At 34.8% G+C, this 25,423-nt stretch overlaps 1 protein-coding gene across 5 annotated transcripts in view; it reads right to left on the reverse strand.

Annotated features, from left to right (window-relative positions):
* Positions 1-24,736, reverse strand: part of by (focal adhesion protein tensin) — a 174,170-nt gene extending 149,434 nt beyond the window's left edge. For 3 of the 5 annotated variants that reach the window (XM_089244986.1, XM_089244989.1, XM_089244984.1), the window contains exon 1: positions 24,386-24,528. The gene's annotated coding sequence lies outside the window, so the exon portion shown is untranslated. Of the gene's footprint in view, positions 1-24,385 lie in introns of all 5 variants that reach the window. The other 2 variants (XM_089244990.1, XM_089244985.1) reach the window with 1 other exon arrangement.
* Positions 24,737-25,423: the final 687 nt, after the last annotated feature.

Here is a 25,423-nt window from a genome sequence, read left to right on the forward strand (position 1 = left end):
CATGAGACCTACCTATGCGAAATGATGATACAATTTCAACCGATGGCCCGTTGGAACCAACAGTGGAAGTAACGATAGCGAGTTCCCTATACTGGATAACAACTGTTTAATCACCAGCACGCACAGACAACCAAATACGAGAGTGAACAATCACTCATTTTTAATAAAATTGGATTCTAGGTCGCCGGTCACATCAGAGTACTGCGAGGGCAACATTTGGCCAGCAGATCATGGGTTGAGAATTTGTTATTAATGTTTAGAAAGAGTAGAAAATAACAATCAAAAATGGATGCAAACTTCTTGGAATATACAGAAATTTAGTAAAATATATAAAAATATTAAATTCAATTGTTTTGATTGAATTTTTCTAGAGAATTATTTATGTAAAACTTGATTTTTACCGGAATTCGTTTTTTAAAAAAAATAGTAATTTACAAATTAAAAACATTTATAATTTTTGAAAATTTTATTTAAAAAGAAATTTCTAACAATTTTTTTGATATCAAAGATTTTTTTACAGGAAAAATTATTTTCTATATTTCATTCAAATAACTTAGATTTATTCCATTTAATCGATTGAAATTTAAATAAAATTGGAAAAATAATCATACAAAAATTTGATACCGTTAAAATATTCAGGTAAAAGTACTATCGGACTAAATATGATGAAGAAGACGAGCAAGGGGAATTTAATGTTTTGCATTACAACAAATACACACACATTGAATTGAATGAATAATTTAAATTATCATACATAATATTTTGGAATAATTACCCATAATGCCACCTACTGAACTCGCGTGTAAATGTAAATGTCTCGTTAAAGTTGAAAGCTGACGTAGACTTGGACAAAGACTCATTTTTAATCAGCTAAGTTTTTGAGTTTTCCCGAGCTTATCAGGGATAAGCTCTTAGACTTAGACTCTAAAAAAAGATAAATTTATTTTCTTTTTCCCTCAAAGAGATAATCTTATTTCAGACGAACTGGAAGGGAAAAGAAAGCTTTCGGTTCACAGAGGGAGCCACTTGACAGCATTATTTGATCGGAAATTAATATTCAAGGACGTTATAGGAAGATTATGAAAGAAATTTGACATTACTATTCAAATATGTACTTCCCAAAATATTTCAAAAGTTTTAAAAAATTTTAAAATCTTGGCTTTTAACTCAAGAAGATTTAAATTACCTATTTGACATTGTAATGTTTTATCTTGCATAAGCCGCTAAATATCTTATCAACTTCATTCCTGTTGCCACTTATGTCTTAGTATAATATGTATGTGAATTTTTTACTTTCGTTATTATTTGTACCGACAAATCTGTATCAACTATTTTTTTGTAGGCTTACAAGCTTGCTCAGCTCCCTAAATACTTTGTCTGTGTCATGGGTGCAAATACGGGAAGGGGGAGTCGACTGATCTAATGTACCCCCAGCAATAATGACCGTGCTCCCCCCCCCCCCGCCAGACTTTCAAGTCTATCACCGCCTATGGTCTGTGTTTCAATTTAGTAAATTAATAAATTTCAATAATAAAATATGAAATCTCTCTTCTCATGCTAATTATGCAACAATATTATTTATTTCTGGAAAACATCAAATAAACTTTTTGAAGAACAAATTTTAAGGCCCGGGGAATGAGTTTTGAGATTTTAAATTTTGTTCGACGCATTTCAAAAATCAAAATACAGGACATATTCATTCTCAGACAACTGTTAACGTGAAATAAAGATGGCAGCACTACCTAACATACAGAATCGTGTGTATTTGTCAGAAAATTAGCTGAAATTGGTCATACTTTCAACGGATATGGCATTGCTGCCGTAACCGAACTATCGCTACTATTCATGTACTAAAATTGATTGACTTCACTTTTTTTTCTCGAATATATTTTTTGCTGATTATAAATGATGGTGTGAAAGGTTTTTTTCAATTTATTTAGCTGTTATTAATGAGTGAAACTTTCTCTCTCTCTGAGGATTAGAATACGGGACAAAGAAGAGTCCCGGATAAATTTTTTAAGCCCCATGGAACATTTCTTCTAAATACAAAATGATTCTGTAGTTTGGCGTTTCTCAACCTTTCTAAACACAAGGACTAGTAAAATGGCCGAAACAATTTGACAGACCACATGAGCCCCGTAATACGGGACTTTCCTGTAATTTTGGCTATCCCGATTTAATTTATATATTTGTCCCGTTTTTCTAACTTATTCAGCTGCTCATTTGAATTTGTAATATCTATTGAAGTTGACAATATATAACGTTTTCATACTATATAAATTATATTATTATAATTATGTGGTAAAAAATATAAATATATCCGGTTCACCGTTTTTTCCATGAGTTTTAATAACAATTGGTGATTGCGCCTACTTCTGGCGACGTTTTTGATGACAGTATCGGCAATGTGCCCCATATTTTACCCTATGTAAGATCATATATTCCTTTATGAAATATGGCCATTTTAATAATATTTTCGAGAAATACATTTTTTTTAACTTCGATTTTGTAGCAGCCTTTTATTTCCCCCACCTATCGGCAATTTTAGCAGTAATTACAAAATTGCATTTAAGGCAATAAATTGCACTTTTTGGCTAAACTTAGCGTAATACAGTTTTTTACGAACCCGTACTGACGTGATAATTAGTTCGTAATGGAAGAGACGAAAAAATTACAGGAAATAAAAAAAAATGAGTTGATATAGATGATTTTAAAAAAACACTTATTTTTGTTTACTTCATCACTTAATTTTAGTAAATGTAATGTTCCATGGAATTGATGTAGGAAAACATTTCTCGCGAATTCCAATTCTCTGAAATATTTTCGGGATATTGGGGCACCACTGAATCCATTTGCCGCAGAAACGATCTTTTGCTGATGTTTGATTAGTGAACCCAATGTAATTTTTGGAATCCCGTACGCAAATTTCTGTCCTTTTGTAAGAGTTCGCACATTAATTTCTTTCGATATATTTTCTTTTTCATCAAAAGTCAAGCGCAATCTTTTCCGTTTTGCTAACAGCGTGATTTGCGAAGAGGGAATTAGAGCAGAGGTCTCAACCGGGTCCTCCGTGATTACCACTTTTTTTTTTTCATTTATTGATCAAATTTAGGGATTTATTTTATTTTCCTGGAGCGTCCATGGAGCTGATGGGAAGGTCACACGGAGCCCTTAGAGTTTCGTAGAGTAAAGGTTAGAACCCCCGAGCTAATGTACCATACCAATTCTCAAACCACCAGTTCAACCCAATCATGATGCATAAAGAGTGAATTTCGTTGTTAACGCATACGCATCCTTACTTCATGCAGTGCCGTCTTAACGCATGGGGCCCACCCGGGCACGGCCCGAGGGCCTCAGAAAAATGAGAAAGAGTTGAATTTTTCGAGAATTTGCCATTTAGGACCTCAATGAAATCAGGCCATTTGGGGCTCACGATGCTCTTAAGACTGCCCTGACTACATGGTCACCCCTGCGAATAATCGAATCCTCTTCCTGACACGTATTCGCAAAATACATTCATGTTGCTTAAGACAAATTGGTGAAAATTCTCTACCCCTCCTCTTCCTCTATTTTCTTTTGACTTATAGAACGTCCGAACTGAAGTTTACTTTTGATTACAACGAATTGAGATGCAGTTGCGTATTTACAGAAGGGGGGGTCTTAGCAGGCTATATAGCCCAGGGTGGCATATTTGAGGAATGATCGGCAAAGAAAATTAGTAGAATGGGAGAAGGGCGGCAAAATTTGTATAATACTCAATAAATCCACCTCCGCCCAGACAGCTAAGCGCTAGGTCAGTCAGTGAGTGACTAGGAAAGTGACTTAGAGAGTTTGCAAGCTAGTGAGTGGGCAAAAGAGCGACTTAGAGCGTGAGCAAGCATGTAAATGACCAAAAAGAATGACCTGCATAGAGAAAAAACGGTTGAATAAATTTTTTAACTCCTAGAAATGTTTGAAATCTATATACAGTGTTTGAAATCATCGGTGGCCCGCTGGACCGAGACCAGTGATTAAACAATCGGACCACCGAGAAAAAAAAATTGAACGCTACTGGTCCGCGGGACCAGTAGCGAAAAACGTCAGTGCCAGTCAGTTTGACACCTGAAAATGTCTTATTGTTTGCTAAAAAAAAACACGTGCATTTATGTGAAGAATTTAGTTTCAATTATTTCGTAATCGATGTTGCTGTTTCAATCCTAGCAAAAAAAACCCCTGTTCAGTATATTATACTTTCTTAGTAGCAAATATCTTTTGCGAAACGTTTTCTGAAAATGTAAATTAAAAGGGAATGCCTCTTCAAACCTCTCAACATGTTTATCGATAGAACCACGGAATCAGCAGTGGTGGCTTCATAAGGTTTGACTACAGTTCTAATTGTTTTTTGTGGCTTTTAGCACCCCTTGGTGGTATATCACTGTTCTAACTGACAATATATTAATTATAAAATGAATTATTATTATTCAGAAGAGATTTTTCGTTTATAGCGGACCACTCATGATGGCTGCGGGCCAGTAGATTCTCGCAAGGACGTCTTAAGAGCATCATGGGCCCCGGGCCAAGTCATTTTTGCGAGGCCCTACCAGGCAAATTCTGGAGAATTTCAACGAGATCTAATTTTTGTGAGGCCCCTTCTTTGCTTGAGGCCTCTGTGCCGTGCCCAGGTGGGCCCATACGTTAAGACGGCACTGGATTCTCGTTATTCACTGGTCCGTGGGACAAGTAACTTTTATTTTTCAAGTCTAACGCTGATATGTACTGTATGTATTTATAGACTCCAAATAATCTATTTAAACATGGAGAAAAGAAGAAAAAAAAAAAGAAACAAATAGTTTTTAACTAATTCTGTAGTTTTCGTAACAATGAATGAAACTGCTTCAGTAATAATGATAATGATAGTGGAGCATATCATCTAATTATATATCGTGATTCCCAATTACCATTATTGCCCACACAAAATACAATCCTAATGGTAAGATAATTTTCATTTGATTGACCGTGATAACTATAATGATAAGAAGTTATAGTTATACGTGGGTTGTTTTTGTTCTTCGCACAGGTTATACCTGTTTTTCTTTAATATAATCTTGAGAAAGAAAGTCGGTGATGTAATATATTCCCTGCTTCCCACCACTAATAAGGTCGATAAATAGCGGAATTCAAGTCCGGAGTTATCATCATAATCACTAAAAATTTCGGTTACGGATTCAGAACCAGATTCCGTGAGTACAAAGTGGTTCAGAATCATGACCTACGGCATTTAGTTATAGGACACCAGGAATAGACGCGAGGCTTTAAATAATATGTAAATTATTAGGCCGATATCCTAAATTAATTATTTTAATTTTTATTCAAAGTCCGTTTACTTGCGTTCAGAGGAAAAAAATCAATTATCTTCAGAAAACTAGTATTTAGAGGTTTGAGATACGCAAATTCATCCGAATCAGGTTGAATTAATGTCTTGACTGTGACCTAAATATAATTAATTTATTTTTGTTCACATTAATTTTATTAATTTTACGACTTATGTGACTTACAGTTAACCATCTGTTTACGAACAAGAAATCCTAAGCCTAATTGTAAGTCTAGTTGTAGGCCTAATGAAGTAAGCCTTATTGTAGGCCTAATAAAATAAGCCTAATTGTTCTTGAACCAAAGCAATTTTTCCCATAAGAATTAATGTAAAATTAATAAATCCGTTAATGGTACCCCGAAGTTGCCTAGTGGGAATTTTTGCAGCAGCATTTCGTCCACAACGTGAAACTCATGGAAATCATAAGTGTTAATCATAATTTATTAATATAATAAGTAATTGAAAATATAACCACAGTATGAAAGAGAAGAGACTGAATGAAAACGATGCAAGGGCCATGTCTGGTTTCATTAATATTATCTATAATCCAAATGTAGAAACCCTCAAAATCTTTGCCCACAACCTAATCTGACTACAATATCCTCCAAGCCAAATTTGTAGCTCTGTAAAATATTAGCTGCTAAGCTTTGTCAATGATAGTAAAAGAAATACGCAATTTGCATTGTAGAGTATTACAATAATGTTTTGAGAAGTCATTGAGAGTGTTAGTTTTATGCCAGAAACTATTGCAAAACAATTTTTAAAATGTTCTCTGATCTAAACCTCTTTGAAGTTCGAAAATTTTGGGTTTCGTGACAGATACGTACAACGTCATTTCGTACAAGTGCAATTTGGGGGCATTTACGCACAACCAAAAAAAAACCTTTGTTAAATTATCCTTTTTTTATTTCTCTACCTCTACTTTCTTTTATTCCCTTCCTAAAGTAGATGAGAATTTTATAGGGACTGTATCCGCATCATATTGTTTAAGTTCAACTATTTTTTTCAGGAATGGAATTAACCGCACTTTAGTTTAATCATATTCACTATGTGACGGATACTTCCCACTTTAAGAAAACAAAATCCAACAGAGTTTTTGCAACGATTAATTGCCGTTATTGTTAATCGTTAATTAATTAGCTAACGATTGAATTCACGAAATTTAATTAACCGTTAATTGAATTCGTGAATTCCTTAATAACCGGCGGTCACGCTGTCGTCTCAACACGTTCGCCGATGGGGGACGACCAGGGCCGTCATTTCAACTTTTTCCAGGGGGGGGGGGGGCAAAGCACATGTACTCAATGTATGTATATATTTGTATATATATATATATATATACCATTTTTTGTGTATTTCCAAAAGCCAGGGGAGGGGTGAAACGCCCCCCCCCCTAAATGACGGGCCTGGGGACGACACCCCCTCCCCCCGAAACACCTTCGACTAGTTGTCCGATAATATATGCCTCATAGAATAACACAAAAGAAATGGCACAATTCTTTCGATTTCAATGGCACAATTTCATGTGGATGCAGCCCCTTACAACTCTAGGCTATTTATGGCAGGAAAGAAAAGAAGGAAGAAGCAGGAAAAAAAACAGAAGAAAGGCAAGAAAAGGGCCTATGTTTTGCGGAAATGTCTCAAAATTCCCCAATCGCGGAAATGCACCGTGCGGATCTTTCTGTACACCGTTTGAAATGACCAACATTTGGTCATGGTCACGCAACTCGAAAGACTCGAAAACTTTAAAACTGAATTCTAATTTACATGATGAATACGAAAGCCTTTTTTGTTTAAGAAGTTGACAAAAAATGAAGTGGTGGCCGAAGGAAGAGTGTTAGCGCTACCTGTCGGCAACTGCATGAAACTCGAGATTTCTCTCTTTCTACCCATACATTAACGAATTTGAAGTAAACTCTTTAAGGGTTTACTTCATAATTCGAGTCTGATTTTGAAAATTTATTAATTTTCAGACTCATAAAGTTTGAATACCTTCTCTTGGTATTTAAATCTGCTTCGTGTTTGAATTTACTCATGGGTTTTTCATTAAAAATTTGATAGGTTTCTGGTCATTTGATCATTTTTGTCGCAGCACGGTCATTTTCTGCACACGAGGGCTAATTAGACCGAAACCAATTTATTGCCGATTCCGAACGGCAGGCTTGTTTTTTTATACTCATCGAGAGGGTGGTGCGCTAGGTTTCTGGTAATACAGCGTCATCTAGGAATGAAAAATTTTGAAATTTTTTAATTATTGAATACAAAAAATTCTAAAATAAAGGATGTTTCCAAAAGAATAATCAGATTTTTAAAAAAATCATAACTATTCAACTTTTAACCCATTTTGATCGAATAATGTATAGGTCGAAAGAGGGAAATCTCGAGTTTAATGCAGTTGCCAACAGGTAGCGCTAACGCTCTTCCTTCGGCCGCCACTTCGGTGTTTGTCAAGATGGCGACTGCACAACAATAATCGTTTTGTGTTCTAAGCTTCGCGAAGTGCGAGTCCGCAACAACTGTTCATCGTGCTGTTCGTCGACAATACCCTGGTGTTGAACTTCCTTCCGCTCAGAACATTAGGCGATGGTATAAACAATTCCGAGACACGAGTTGTTTATGGTGAAATCCCCTGGCCGAACCCGCATGTCAGACGAAAATGTGAAGCGCATCGGACAGAGTTTCGCACATAGTCCACAGAAATCCATTGCGAGTGGATTTCTGTGGATTCGTCCCAAACTTTTAGGACGAATTTTACTACCATATAATATGCCGTGCATCCCAAGGTGGACATATTGAGCACCTTTAATTTGGTTTGTAAAAAACTTTATGATTAGCCATGTAATATAAAATTAATCTTTGGTGTCTATGTTCAATATTTTTCGGGATATATTCATTTCAAATCGGGTGATTCTTTTTGAACAACACTGTATTCTATACAAAAAATTGTTTGTCACTGCAGGTATATGATGAATTGGGAAAATCCGTAACTATACCCTTTCGGAACGAGATTGACGTATAAATCATCTCTTCGCATCCCTTTTACCTCTTTAGTTCGACAATGAACGCCGTAAGCCACCCCTTTCGACATTCTTAACTTCATTCAAATCTAAATTTATCATTAGAACATTTTGTGGCATCCTCGACTGATCACACATGCGACATCCTAAAATTCAGAACCCTGATTGAGCTAAATATTTCATACAATGTAATATGGAATTAATTTTAAATGGTGGAATCCTGTCAGGAATTTCCAGAAAAGTAATTCAGTTTAGACACTGAAATTGTTCATCGTAGATATATTCCAGCTGTAGCTCTATTACGTTCAATTAACACGCTTCCATTTTTCCATTTGGGCTAAAACGTCCCATCCTCATCAGCCTATTCGTCTTCAAAATGAATGATTAGCCAAATGAACAAATAACTCATTCCAGCAAAAGCGTCTGAGTCCAATAACGTCTGTGCCATTACTTTTTTGCTTCATATGACGCGCGAAATTTATATATTATTATTATTCTCTTCGCAAACACCCATTTATTTTACTGTTCTTATTTTTTTTTTCTAGGAAAAAAGGAAAAGGGAGTGGTAAAAATGCATAGCCTGTGCCCCGTTAGTTCTTGGACGTGTTTTTATTTTTCATTCCAAGCAATTAGGCCATCTCTATAAAGCTCTAAAGCCTTCCTTTCTGTAGCATTTCTTGAGTAAAGCTCTCTCTCTCTCTCTCTTTCTCTCACTTCCAAAGATACGAATGGAAGGCAAATAAATAAGGATGACAGAGTTTGTAGAAGCCAAGGGAAAAAAAAGCTCTCTCTATATAAACTAGATTAGAGTAAGTCTAGCGGTTGTGGTGCTTCATTATGATGCCAAGCAGCCAATGATAGAGACGCGCTTCACATCATGGGATCCATTCACGCATTTACCGATGCGCGTTCGTCCTTAATGTCTTTTTATGTCTTTTTTGTTTGTTTGTTCGTTTGTTTGTTTATTACTGCCATTTTGTTCTCTTTGTCGACTACGTAGTCTGGCAAGCGAATTAAAATCGAAGCATAGACGTTTCACATACTTTTCTAATTGTTCTCAGGGCCGCCCTTACTAGATGAGGGCCCCGGTGCGGAAATAATTGCGGGGCTTGATAATTTCGGCTTTCTTTAGCCCCGATTTTATGTATTCTGCGAGGGGAGTGGGTATCGAAAAGTTCAGACAACTAAAATAAGGAAAATAATTGACAGAGATAATTCCAGCACCCATGAAAATTCAGATTAAGAGAAACAAATAATTCCAGCAACCATGAAAATTGATGAAAGAAAAATGAATGAAAAAATAACTGAAAGAAATAATTCTACCACTCATGAAAATTGGTGGAAAAAAAATAATAAAAATGAAGGAAAGAACTAAATGAAAGAAATAATCCCAGCATCCATGAAAATTCACAATTTTTTAAAAGCAATAATTATAGAGTAATTTCTCTCCAGATGGAAACGCCGAATTCCAGAATTATCTTTTCTAGATGAAAAGGCAGATTTCTAGAATGGATGAAAATTAAGAAATTAGGAAAGAAATCATTGTTACCGTATAAGTGCGGGTCCTCTAGTGCTACCGCACCTGTCGCACACCGCTAAGGGTGGTTCTGATTGTTCCTCAGACCTTTTAGAATATGGGAAAAAAGCAAAAATTTAATCAAAATACAGGGTGTCCCGAAACGGACTACTGGTTTTTTAAAATGAAATAGCAATAAGGTGACCATATTATCCGTATTTTACAAGACATTCCGTAGTTTCCGCAATCATGAAAAAAAAAAATTTCAGAAAACGTTTTTTTTCGTTATTTTTGTCTCTGAAAGGAATCTCGTAGTTTATGTTTTTGAGGCTATCTTGAATTTTTATTCTTAGGCCGAGATTACAATATAAAAATCTGATGAAAGTTATTCTATAAAACTTGAAAATGCAACCAATTGGTTACATTTGAGCGAATCTAGCCTATAGGCTTATTGGTTGTTTTTTCTTAAGTTTTGTGAAAAATGTTTTATGAAACATTTATAGTGCAATCCCGAAAATAAAGGATCAATTCGACTTTAATGACTTAAAAATTATATTATGGTTTTTGCGACTAATAAATATGAATATTCATCACGTATATATTCGTCATATTAAACTTCTTTTGTTCATCATGGATTACACATTTCTTCTCTTTTCTTTCTTTCTCTTAAACCGAGCACCTTTCCGGTCTATCGCCGTAGGCAATTTACTACCGAGTGAGTTGTGCCGGAAGAGTGAGTATGTGTCTAATAGTCTGAGCGCGTATATATAGCTTTGTGTCTGGTTTTAATCCCTTTGCGATTTGCAGTAGTGCTTCATTTCCTGCCATTGACAATTTTTCCCAGTAGTTTCATGGGTAAATGGCAACTTTTCTCACTATGGGAGGAATTTTTCTAGAGAAAATATGGTCAGCTTAAATGACATGTAAACGGTGAGATAGTGGTTATTAAAGATACCTTTGTTTTCTCTTCTCGGCTCAATATATCAAGAAAACAGATATGTTCTGGGTATAATGACGAGGTGAACTCGGAAAGAAGTCACCTGTTCTCCGCCGGGACCCGAACCCAGGCTCTCACGCCACAGTGCGTGAAATAAGGAAGGCAGGGTCGTATCACCAATGGTGTAGATCAGTTTGCTCAACCTTGCTGAAAACAAAAACCATCGAAATGTCTAAAACAACCTGACAGACCACTAGTGTTCTTATAATTTTCGTTGTTCCGATGTTTTTATTCATTTGTCCCGTTTGCCAACGATATTTATTTGAATTTGTAATAAATATTTTCTAAAACTAAAGTCGTGAATACAATGCATTTTCATAATATAAATTATATTACGATCATTATGGCATAAGTTATAAATATTCATCTCACCTATGTCAGGTTTAACGTGTTGTCAGCAATTTATTTTGAATTGTAATTACAATTGAGCTTTTTTTTGCCTCAGAAGAGACAGGGCAACAACTTTCCAATTGGGTTTTTGAGTATTTTGAGGTCAGGGTGTCCATATTCAAAGTTAATTTTTTTTATTTTGTTAAATATACAATTCCTTGAAACATGAATGACGTATTATCTGAGTTCTGCACCTTATCTGAGTAATTTTTATAATTGGAAGTATGCCTCTCTAGGATCAACGGCTTGCCAGTAAAATGCGGCAAATAGAATTGAGTAATTACCTTGTATATATTTTAAGAATATATATATATATATACATACAGGGTGATTATAATTAAAGTTTCTGTCTCCAAGTGGCATTTGTTATTGAATTTTAGTTTCGTATAGCTTGTATACCAAGTTTCAATGGAATACGTCAACCAGAACGGGCGCTAGTAGTCTGAGCAGGTTCTGAGCACGTCTGAGTAATTTCGATATACTGACCTATGCAGCGTCCGTCGGACACTACTCAGACCTACGAAGCGCCCATGGATGGATGCATTCCATCGAAACTTGGTATATACACTATATGGACCATGGCAAAAAATTAAAATTTAATAAAAAAGCGCCAGTTATTCACCTGGTGGTCAAAAATTGAACTTTTTTTCATTGCATATATCTCTTTCCCATGGTCTCATTAAGATATCCTAAAAATTTGACTGTATTCGAATGAGCATTTTTTGGGAAAAACTACTCGGAGTACACGGGAACTTTAATGATAATCAGCCTGTATACATAATCACAAATTTCCCCTCAGGAACACGTTTTTCAGATAGATACGGCTAAGTGCAAGCGTTACGAAATGTTCCGATAGCATTTAGATAGCATCTATTAAAATACGCACCAGTCCAAGTTTTTACAACTTCTTACACGAACAATCAATTTCCTCAGTGTAGAAGAAAAGAGTATTTAAAAGATAAGAAGAAAAAAGAAGAGTAAGAGTAATTGTGTGTAGAGTTTGGCAAGCGTAATCAGCTTACTATTTTCATGACACTGAGCGACATTTTAGATTTTCCACTAGATTATGTAAGCTTTTCTCTCTTCTTTATCTTCTTCTAATTCATTTTATTTATTTTATTTTTACATTCATGTACAGGAGACATGAATGATGATATCGTCGATTAAAAGGGTACAAGTTCTCGGTTCCGAAAGAGAAGAAAAAGTGGTTCCACGAGTGGTATCGCGTTGCGAAACAGGACCAGGGGATGACTTAGAATAATCAGTTACTAAAAATATGCATCCACGCTGGAAGAGGGAGAGAGTGTTACATCTTCTCTAAAAATATCCGACTTCTCCGAGAAAAACACTCCAGAAACAACACTTCTTGTGCTTACCCTTGTTTATCGTGTCACCAAGAAAAAAGAAAACACTTTTTTTACGTGTTTACTGGAAAAAAAGGGTTTTTTTTTAGTGGCTGGAAAAATTTCACTGGAGCATCAATTTGTTTATTCATAGAGTTTTAGCCTAATAAAAAACGATAGTGTGTGTGTTTTTTGTCATATGGTTTTCTCTCTCTTCGGGGGCTTAATTACACGTTGAACATGACGGGATATTTTTCATTCTGGGTTGTGATTTTAATTTTATTTTCTTAAAATTCTTATTTCGTGAGAGGTTTATTGGCGAGTTTTCTTAGATTTTATAGGGTTTTTTTTTGAAAAATAACTCTCACGGAGCTGGAAGAAGCTCTTTTGCGTAATAATCTTCCCGTGTCTTGACGGGTGGCTAATTCTGAAATTATTTCTTTCATAAATTCTGGGTTTATATTAATTCCGGAATGAAGTGATGAATTTCTCTCATTAATTTTCAATTATTTTTTCTCATTAATTTTCAATTATTTTTTCTCATTAATTTTCAATTATTTTTTCTCATTAATTTTCAATTATTTTTCTCATTAATTTTCAATTATTTTTTCTCATTAATTTTCAATTATTTTTTCTCATTAATTTTCAATTATTTTTCTCATTAATTTTCAATTATTTTTCTCATTAATTTTCAATTATTTTTCTCATTAATTTTCAATCATTTTTCTTGTAAATTCTGTAAATAGTTTCCTGAATTCTGAAAAAATTTCTCTTTCAGCAGCTCTGGAAATATTTCTTTCAATACTTCTCAAATGATTCGTTTTTCTCTCTCTCTCTTTTTCTCTTCGATTAATTTTCGATTCCCATCAATGCCAAATTTTCATCGAATTCGAATTTTTATCAGTTCCGAAATTATTTTCTGATTGTGTGTGTGATTCTGGACATATTTTATTAATTCCAAATCTTTCTTAAATTTATAATTGTTTCTTTTATTCATTCCGAATTTTTCCAAATTTTTTTCCAGTTGGAAAAAAAAAATTGAGAATTTAAAGCATACATGCTCATGTACACCCGTGGATCAAATGCGGCCCTCAGAGTCATCTCATGCGGCCCACGACAGATAACCAAACCACTCAAGTTTCCAACGAAAGATTATCAAATCACTCAAGTGGCCCACGGCACATTTCCAGATCATTTAATCTGCCAACGGCATATGTTCAGATCACTTTAGTGATCCCAAGCATCTTTAGAAATCACTTGAGGACCCGCGGCACTTCTCCAGTTCACTTAAGTAGCATGTGGTGCATTTGCAGATTAATTTAGTGGCTCGTCGTTATATATTTCTAGGTCACTCGAGCGGCGGCACGCACCGAGATCACTTGAATGGCTGGCAGCACACTAACAGATAACTTAAGTGGCCCGTTGAATTCTTATAGATTACTTCAGCAGCTCTTGATATATTTCTGGATTGTGTTACTTTGCCTGCAACACATTTCCAGATGACTCAAGTGGCCAACGGCACTCTTTCAGATCACCCGATTGACTCGTGGCACATTTCTAGGTGATTTAAGTGGTCCACGCCACATATTCAATACACCTGAGTGGCTCGAGGCACATTTCCAGATAACTCGAGTGGCCCGCAAGGCATTTAAAATCAATAAAGAGGCCCGCACTTCCCAAAAGGTTGAGCACTCTTTATTTAAGGGTTAATTTCTTTCGTGGAAATTACGGAGAATTCTAAATTGTATTTACCAATGTTAAACAGATTTTTATGAATTGAATAACTCATGCAGGAAATAATATTGTGTATATTTATTAAAAGAAATCCAAAGAATAGTTTTATTAACCCCTTGACTGACGATGATGCTAACTTTTGGCGACGTTTTATGTAGCCAAATGTTTGTAGATACTAGTATTTTGTTTGCCTGTGATTGATCTGATTAGGAAAGATAAGGGCGAAAAAGTTGCCAATTGGCGATGAACTTTCGGGCTGAATAACCGCCTTTTGGTTGATCGACCGCTCGTGTATTAGCCGTGAAATCAACTATAGTCATTCGAGGCGAGTTCTGAGTAAACGCTGATCGTAAAATCCATAATGAGAAACACTATAAAGGGTGAGTTATAAAGTGAGCGCATGAGAAATGGGTTCTTTTTTTTTTTCCTTTCAAAAATCATGAGTTGCATTAGTACATTCATAAAATTACAGAAATAATAAAGAAGATAACTTTATTAGCCATTTCCTGTCCACAACACAGAAATCGAACCCCTAAGAATAGAACTTATAAGCTCTTATTTCGTCTCTTCATAGGTTAAGAAATAAGTAGTCGTAGTAATCGTCACGGAGAGGTAACAACACCACGCAATTTGTCGTCGAGAAATGAGTTATAGCACGCGTTTTCGGCATATTTAATGCGGACTTATAGCACAAGGCGTAGGTCGGACATACCGATTCCCATTATTTCCTGCACTGTTATAGTAGGCGTTCGAACTCAGGGGTATGTTGGGAAAGAAATTGTTTCCTTCGCCCACCGATCCGCCTCCGGTATCTGCCCACTTTGATTCTGAGACGCTTCGAACAGTTACTCTGACCTTAAAGAAAATGTGCACCTCATGAACACATTGTAGAAGCATGAGCACGAGGAGGAATTCTTATTTCGCGCGGCCCACATTTCTTAATAAAAGCGTAATAATAATAATAACAATGACGATATTTGCGGTTATTTCAGAAAGATCATTTCCCCGTCGTTTCACGAAAATAACGATAAAAATAGCTGACGTAAATATGAGAAGATGATATTTTTTGATATAGTACTGTTCTAAATGAACTTTATTTGTTCAAGAGCATGGAAGCCATGCAGGTGCTCAAATCCGACAAGGTTTGCAGGAAAACTGAACTAATAGGATTCTACTTTGTTCCTCTTTAATGTTAAAGGCCAATATATTATTAATGTGAAATGCCACTTGATAAGACATTTTATTTATTTATTTTTACTCAATAAATTAAATCAGTATTTTAAAATTATATTCGACGCAATGTGTCCGTGCTGAAGATATCCAAAAGTGATGGTTTGCACCGGGAAAACCCACACACGTTTGGTAATGAAAATGATACACCGTCGACAGCGGATTGCTCCAAGTTTTTTTTTTATATCCACGTTTTCTACCAAAATCGAACATGCGCACTGTCGACAGCTGCCTTGAGATAATTTTCTCCAGCGCGGGGGACGCTGTAGTCAGTTAAGTTGGTTTTCTGTTGTTTTCCAACTTCAAGGTTAAAATTCCAGCAGATCTCGGATTTAAAAAAAGAAGTCTCTGCACAGACATCGATCAGGCCCGCAATGTTTGAAATTTACGCATTGTACGTTATGGAGGTAAAATGAACTGCCGAGTTGTTTGCTTCAAAATTCGGAAGACAGATGATAGACATGACAAGCATTTTTAATGAACAAACTTGACGATGGTGCACAACACATAGGCCGTGCACATTCCGAATCGCACCTATTCGTGGGAAATTTCTCCGAGGAATGTTTACGAAGCACATGAGCGGTTAAATATTAGTGGTAGTGAACGCTACAATGCGTAAGGTCCAGTGCGTGCTTTTGTTATCTTAATTTGATGATGCGTGTGAAATGCCGTGAACGAACTGAGTGAGATTTGAAGTGTCCAACACGATTTGAAGCAACGTCTGCAGCAGTTAATTTAATAGCCGGGTGGTAGTAGTAGTAGTAGTAGTAGTGGTTAATTTAATAACACCTCAATTGCTATCAAACACTTGGCAAGAGATCGAATATCATTTGGATATCTTCAGATACTAAGGGTAGGTTTACTCACAATGAACTGTGTCAACCTGCAAACTTGAGGAGTTCCTCACTTCAACGCAACTTGAATTCATAAGTAATCGTGTGTGGTTCTCTCACCATAAGCCGTTACTTTTGAACACATTTAGCTCGGACCCCCGGTCTATTTCATACATATATATATAATTTGATGACCAATAATCGGGATTAAAAAGATATAGGATATAGGGCTGGATAAATATCCAAAAACTTATACAGTATTCCCGAATGAATATTTGATATGCTAACGTCGGGCATGTAGTTAAAAAGAAATACTTGCTCGGTTAAAGTTCTTACATCCCTCGGGCATGTCGAGCAATGGATTTTTAAGGTCTTGGTAGAATGAATCGGTACGAGAAAGAAATTGTTTGGGGGCATTAAATTTTAATATCAATACAAATTAGTAGTCCACAACAAGTTAATTGCCAAACGAAATGACTCAGAAAAACAAGTATTATTGAAAATTCAGGATACTGAAATTGAAAATTCTTAATGATGACCATTACAAAGAAAATAATAATAATGCGATGAAAACGATGCTTATATAAGACTGAAGAGTATTGAAGAGAAATAATATAAAAGAGACTTATCTGGGTTTCAATTCAATATTATGTTTGGTTGGTGAATATTTATATCGCCAAGACGTGATAAAGCCTCTTCTCTAGTTGCTCTACTCAATGCGTACGCATAGATCGGCAACCAGCAATCAAGTTTTTTGAGGAGATAGATTCGGTAAAATGCAGAAAAAAGGGGAAAAAGACAGCAATCGGGAGATTGAAATCTGCGAGGATACCTTATTAATCAATCACGTTCTACACGAAATAAAAACCAATCGCCCTACTCACTGATATTAAATGCAAAAAACGAACTGAACCCATTAATATGTTATCTTCCAAATCAATCCCGTCAATTGACAAGTCACTTTTTTTTGCTCTCTCTATCTCTCTCCGTATTTTGGATCATAGAACTACCTCCAAGAAAGGTAAAAACCAAGTTCAGTCACTTTCAACTATGTAAGTAAGGCCATTGAATCGTTTTCAAGTTTTTTAATGGACTCCTTGACGATTGGGTGAAGCATTTCACGGAAAAATTGTGCCATGAATTATAAAATTATCACGCAAGCTGATGACTTTAAAAACAAAAATTTCAAAATGCTTAGAAGTTAAAAAAGAAGAACTTTTTTTTCATTCCCACTGATCCATATTCAATTAATAAATCATAAGCAGTTCAATAACCGACTTGGCTATATTCAGAGGTAACTCGGGTTTTCAGAAGCCAAATTAACCAGACCACTTCTTTTTTAGAAAAACATTAAAAATAAGACACTAAAAAATGAAAACCATGAGGTTTCTGGCATGATATCGGATACGAACCGAGGTTTCTCAGAAATCTAATGAAATGCTAAATGGCAGATAGTCTTAAGAGATCATATCAGCCTAAAAGCTTTTCGCCAAAGAATCTCAACAAATCTCAACAAAAAAGTGAGCGGGACAGATGCCAACTCGGATTACTGAAATTCGGATTATCCAAAAAAACAACAACAACAATAGAAATAGTCTTTTAGGATGTGGAGGAGGGGGGAGGAGAATAGGGCTTAGACTCATGTATTTGTACTATTTACTCACACATACTTTGTTCTAGATTCAATGATTTAGTTCAATGGTTCTCAAAATTTTTCCACCCAAGACTCCTTTGGCCTAATCATTGTCTATCCGCGGCTTCCCAGAATAGTCTAGAAAAAAATCACTTCAAAGCACGCACTTAATAGGCAGGAATTACTACACCAGGGGTCTTCAACTCATGGCCTACCGAGCACTTCAATAACATGTGTATAGTGAAACTTGGTGAAGCGTGGGACTGGCTTAGGAATTAAAACGTCAAATGTTCGCGCAGTGTGTCAGTGGTTGAAGGCCCCTCCACTACACTAACTCCTCGAGACGCCCCTGACAGGTTGGCAACGCCTTCAGGAGCCGTGACGCACACTTTGTAAACCATTGGCTTAGTTCATTAAGATTAGATCTGCCAAGACCAATGGTCTTTTTATAAGGGAGGCTGACAGGAGCTCGCATATCTCTTGAACCCGATATGGATGCTATTATTATTTTTTTTTAAACTATAGCTAAAATTCTGCTATGGGGGGGGGGGGTGCTCACCGAAGACCCTAGCTAAGGATTTTACCCATTAAAATTGAAGTTCTTAGCATTCATTGGCAGAATCAAACAAAAGAAATACGTAAAGCGCTTTGAGAGGGAATTTTGAAAAATTCCAGCATATACCTCGGATTATCCGGAACCTCGAACTTTTGAGACTCTCTACTATAGCCCTTTTCAAAAATGATATGAAGGATTCATTATTTCCAACGTCTGTTTTTATCAAGATTCTCCATAATGAACTTTATACCTATTTTTCTTAACCATCAATTCCTGAAAAAGAAATGAATGCTTAGAGAAGGAGAAAGAAGCCATCGTTACAGGTGTCTCGCTTCAAAATTAGTGACATCTTAGACACGATAGGGCTCGAAATGAAGTTATTGAAAGTCGGCAACGAAAAGCCACATGGAAGATTCAGGCACTTCAAAAAGTAGGTATTTTTAACCCTCTTCACAAAGTGCGTACATAAATATAGATCAGAGAAGCAATACGCTCCCTCAAAAAAACCGAAGGAGCTATACACATACTTTTATTGTAGACGTGGGTGGGCTGCTGTGACATTGAAAATTTTCAAAGAACAAGCTACAATGATCTCTTCCATTTTTACCTCATCGTATGATGTTATTATGCGCAGTAAAACTCGGTTATAACGACATCGAAGACTCCACGGAAGTTTGTTGTCGTAACCGAGATGTCGTTATAACCGAAGCTGACATTTTCAAGATTTTGAATCAATGTAATCTTTGTTGAAAAAACGTGACTTTTTATAAGAAAAAACGTCGAGAAGGGAAAAATTACCAAAAAATACGGGAATGTCCCGTATTCGGGTCATGTCAATGAGAAAGTCGGAGCATCAATGACCATTTGATAATTTTTGTCGCACCACGTTTATTTTTTGCACATCAGGGATACTTAGACCAGGATTTGCAATTTATTGCCGATTTCCAACGGCAGCGTTGGAGATTTCGCATTTTTATATACTCACCGAGAGGTTGGTGCAGTAAGTGTGGGACTCCCTGCGGTAGTAATATTTTTCTGTATGTTCTCAACGGTCATGTTGGTTGGTCATGCTCTCAACGTTTCTGTCGTACCTACATGTCAGAAAAATGACTGACAAGGAAGAACCGGGTATTGAACTCGCGAGACATCTATAATCATCCTTTGATACTTTAGGCGAGTATCTTATCGACCTGGGCTACCGCGCTCTCGGAGCGTCAAACATGTAATAAATCTCTTTTTTTTCAACGATAGGTATCAATAGACCAGCAATAGAAAAACATTCTTTCAATATGATGTGCTATAATTCTAGGCATTTCTTGGTGAAACGCTATATAAATGCAGAAGCGACGAAAAACGTGTCGTTATATATATCGTTGCGTTATGATCGACGTTATAAGCAAGGTTAGTTAACAATATTCCCTATGCGAATCAGCCCGGAGTGCCAGTTATTGGCATTATAGCCAATATGTCGTTGCAATCAAGGTCGTTATATCCGAGTTTGAATGTACTTCCTTTCATATAATAATTTCTTACCTCAATGAATATAATAAGGAATAAATACACACACACAGGAAACTTCCGTAATTTTCTTAGCGTGATATTAGATCTTAAGAAATAGGGAAAAATAATAATTAAAATTGCTCACGGATCTTAGAGTGTGTTTTTTTTTGCCGAAGACACGAATTCGGGAGCACGTATAATTTCCATTTCATGCCACTCGACTCTGCAGGTGAAACCAGTTAACAAGCCGACCGGAAAGGTTACCACAGAGCACGGAATTTCCGATATAAGTAATAAGGTATCGCCAATAAACCAAACAAAAATAAAATCGCATGTTACATCACCTGCAAAAATTACGTTTCACTAGTTAATTGCATTACATGATCCTCCAATCTCTTAAATTATTTTTTTTAATGAGAAATTTACTGTTCGCTGCTGTAAAGGCGTGTCTTTATTCAAAATTTAAGTAAGACACCTACGTTAGCTAAGGTAGCAAGATATTAATCAGGGGTCTTCGGCAGTTACATGATCACAAAGTTATCAATTTCAGACTTTAGAATATATTATGAAAAAAACTTGAGAAGCTTTAGCTAACCGAGAACGCATCTTACAAGACGTGAAAAAAAAGAACCTATCTAATCAACATTATTATAAGAAGATAAATACAAGTATGTATAGAGATAATGTTTTCCATGTTGATGTCTTTATACGCCTAACAACAACTGAGATATTGCTTATCTTCTCCTCCAGATGATATTCTGTCTCAGAGCCCTTATCCAAATATTATTTCAATTTTTTTTCTACGAAGTAGATGGTTGAATATAAATTTATATAAAAACACTGTACTCCAATAGAAATATCCTTAAAAATAGTATTTAATCATTGATTTATTTCTTATTTTTTATACATATTCTTGACTGTATGTGCTATCTGATGCTGGTAAAACGTTTTACATATCTAGGGTACTTAGTTCCTTTTGTAAATTTTCAAAAAAATTCATTAAAAACAGATTGCGCATGACAAAATACACGACATCAGTGTAATTGAACAAAAGTATCGATTCAAAATATATAAATGGAACTGTTCATTTCATGAAATGAAGCAAAAGGCTGAGATTTCATTGACCCAATCTTACTTAAAACTGAATTTTAAATTAACAATTTTTTTAAACTTGAAATTTAAATTTTAAAATTCAATTTGATGTAAGGTTGAGTCAATGAAATTTCAAATTTTTTGCTTCATTTCATGAAATGAACAGTTTCATTTATATATTTTGAATCGATACTTTTGTTCAATTACACTGATGTCGTGTATTTTGTCATGCGCGCAATCTGTTTTTAATGTATTTTTTTTAAACATTTACAAAAAATTAAATATTCAAGATACGTAAAACTTTTTGCCAATATAGGATAGATAGAATATATATGCAAAAATATGCGTAAAAAATTTGAAATAAATCAATGGTTATATATATATATATAACCATTAAATATATAACAATTAAATTCCCAGAAATATAATTAAAAATAGTATATATATATATATATATATACTATTTTTAATTATATTTCTATCAGAGCATATTGTTTTACCACGTTAAAGTGTTAAGTCCCCCCTGATAGACTAGGTTAATTACACAAAGAGTGTTCGAAAGGAATAAAAATTCTGCGGTTGATTCGGAAATTATGGTAAAGTATGAAAAATGATCAGCAAAAAAATTGAAAAATTGATCAGTGATAGTTTCGCTTCCGTAAAATGAAAATTCAGAGAAATATAAAAATTGAAACTTTTATGTCCCAATCATAAAAAATGCAAATTAGAAATTAGTAATTAGTAGAACGGGTGTCTCTCCTTATTATGCCGAAAGAAAAAAAATTCCCAGTTACATTCATCGAGATATCGATGATTGGGATTTTTATTATCATTTGTTTTTTATATTATCACTAGCTATAATACCCGGCGCTGCCCGGGTTTTCTTCAATCAGGCTTTTTTGGATCACGTGATATCTCCCTCTATTTTTCTTGAGGGACATACAAACCGTGTCCAAGTTAACCAATATAGCGACGTGCGCGATTCATTAAATAAACAAATATAGATTTACACAGAAACGTAGAAATGAATATATATTTTACTTTTTTTAAAGGACGCTAGGTATTTCGATCCCCCCCCCCCCCGAACTTCAAGTTATCCATCTGTCTGTTCCAGCTTCCAAAAATCCTTAGTTAAAGCTGTGGAATTTTTTGGGCTCATAACTAATTTTAAAAACATCCTAAACTATATGAATTTATGCAAATAAATATCAAAAGAGACAATATGGAGACATTAATTTTCATACTTGAGAAGATATAAATGAAATCAATGATATTGCTCGAATATCCAACTCAAAAGTATAGGTTTGGCTAATTACTTCATATTTAATCTCCTGGGCTTCGTACATCTCTAAGCGAACTGAATATTTCAAAAACTGAGAATTCAATACAATTTTTAAAATTATTGATGGGGCGGAAAATCCCACTAATTTCCGCATTTCTACAGTAAAATCGACAATTTTAGCACTGATTTCTATGAGGATCACCCTTTTCCTGACTCTCAAAGCGATGCTGATGATGATTATGACGCCTATTCAAAAAGCCTCATTACTGAGAGTATTGAAAATGTGGTAAACCATTATAAAGGCATAAACTATTATACATATACTAACAGGATTAAAGAAGTGACAAACCGTTGTAAAGGCATATACACGTCTGAAACGCATTGCTAGGGAACCACGGTAACCAAAGTAAACGTTCGGAAAGTGATTGTTGAGGTCCAAAAACCATTGTTGCCCGACAGTTTTTTGCCCATTTGGGGCATTTGCCCTGGTCTGGCGAAATTTTAAAGTAGCCTATCGTTCAAGTCGGGTCACATTTGGTATATATGCAAAATTTGGCGACGATCGATCTAAAATTGTAGGTTTGTATAGAGAACATACACACACACAGACACACAGACACACAGAAAATCAATTTTATATATATAGATTTAGTCTGGAAAGGACGGAAGAGGTTGTCGTTGAAAGTAGAAAAAATCAATTTCAAACATTATGGTTATCTCGTTAAATATTTCTTCAAATATTAAATGTTTTGACGAAGAACTTGAAATGGTAAAGAAAGCTCTAAATTTAATAACTGACTCTCTTTTGATTGTGGATCACTTACAGAGCTAAATTTTACATTTTTATGTTTCTTCTAATTACCAGGGGATGTAATTACTATTTACGCTTTATTTTAATGCTAAACCAAATGAAAAAAATTTAACGCTGTGTACAAGTATGAAAACTCTTTCAACGGCTCAAGAAAGGCATTTGACAGGACTGTCTAAATTATTTGAATTCAATTTTTTTATTAAATTTTATTTTAATTCCATCTATTAAATTTTGTTTTAATTTTTTAATTACATTTTATTTTAATGATTTATTTCCTCTCGATATATTACCATTACGAAATTCTCTTATTCCTGATCATTTTCCATTCTAAACTGAACCACGGGATTTTAATACTTTTTTGTGCTACCCTTCCTGAAACACATGTATATTAGTATTTTTCCCGACGGATAAATTTTTTATCGTTCAATGAGTATTTTAATACTAATTCTAATCAATACTATTTTTCCCAAAAATTAAATTGAAATATAAATCGCTTAAATAATATGCTTAAAAAATTGATTAGAAATTTATATTTTTTGATATAATCACTCATCAGAGAGTGGCTATTAAAAGCAGTGGAGGTGACACTAAAAAAAAGTTTCATAAATAAGCCTATTTATTTAAAAATAATCAAAATTACTATGTATTTTTCAAACAATTCAATCAATTAATTCTTATTCTATTAATTTACCACTTTTATGTCACAGTAATTTGCAATATTTTTTTATCACGTTTCAGTTAAATTTTCAGTTAATTCTTTTAGACTAGAGCACTTAAAGTAGCAAAATTTCTTTGTGTTGTCAATTGAGTCAAATAATGGGGATTATCGATTGATTGTAGCATATGATGATGCCTGAAAGATTAATAACAATAAACTATTAGTATCTTGATATTTTGATATAAATGCGAATTTTTTTTAATACTTACAGCATTAATAAGTTAACTGCAACTGAATAACAGTTTTCATCTGTAAAATAAATACTATATAGGTGGAAAATTGAAACTGAAACTAAATTGAAAATTCTATTCCCAAATCGGTTTCAATTAAATGAAAAGTAATGTAAATTCCAATCAAAAAATATTAACGGCTTAACTATTTACCTCGAACGACGATTCCACACGTGATTTACAGCAACAGGTGACTTTTCCTTCAAATTATTAATCGCTGGACAAATATTCAAATCCAGAGAGGAAAGTCAAAAATTGCCTTATAACTTTGAAACAAACGATTTTCTATATCTTAATCCTCACCATTCACATAAATCGATCACCTTCAAAGAACTAAACACATCACCAAATAACCGCGATAACTTCAATTTTTTCTCGCATTCACGAACATCACACAAGAGCGTCACGAGAACATCTGATGTGCATATTCACTCACTACTGAAGAAAAACTCACTCACTCACTTAATAACACGCGCGCGCGCGCTCTCTGCCGCTCCGCAAAGTAAACAGGTGGAACAAACAACCAAAACTTTCGTAAACCAAAAAAAAAAAAGAAAAAGAAATTACACCAAACCGCACACACCAAGCAACTCTTTTCTGAATTTCCTACTTAAAAAAAGAAGAAGAAGTAGGAGGAGGCGCGCCTACTTAAAAGAAGCGATATCTGCCCTCCATTTGTGCGTAGACGTGTCTTTTATAAAAGACACTGGCCTTATAAAGTAAAAGAAAAAAAAAACCAAGTATTAAATAAAAATAACACGCAGGCGCGATTAGTGATTCCTCGTGGCGAGAAGAAAGAGCGAAGGAAACAAAAAAATAATAAGTGAGATTCAGAGCAAGTCTCGGAAAATGAGCAAAAAAGAAACTACACATACACACAAGGTGGAATTGGTAGCCAAAAAACGTTCGTCAATTTCTTCTTTAACCCAACTTGGCACAGGTAAAGGAGAAACCTTGAAAAACGTCTTGCACTTGGAAGAAAATAGTGTTTTTTCTTACGAAATCTCTCTTTGACATTCACACTGTGTGACTGTAAGACTCTATATATCTATTACTTTGGATTATTCTTTATTTATTATTATTTTCTTGTAATCTAGTCTGTAGATATATTTTAAAATATAATAAAAAAAATTGTTTAATTACAATGATAAATAATAAAATAATAATTCATGTATTGAATTTTGGAAAATA

This window comes from Pholcus phalangioides, unplaced genomic scaffold, assembly GCF_987345545.1.
Source record: "Pholcus phalangioides strain wild (caught in Gottingen) unplaced genomic scaffold, Ppha-v1.0 ptg000015l_1, whole genome shotgun sequence".
Taxonomy (NCBI): domain Eukaryota; kingdom Metazoa; phylum Arthropoda; class Arachnida; order Araneae; family Pholcidae; genus Pholcus; species Pholcus phalangioides.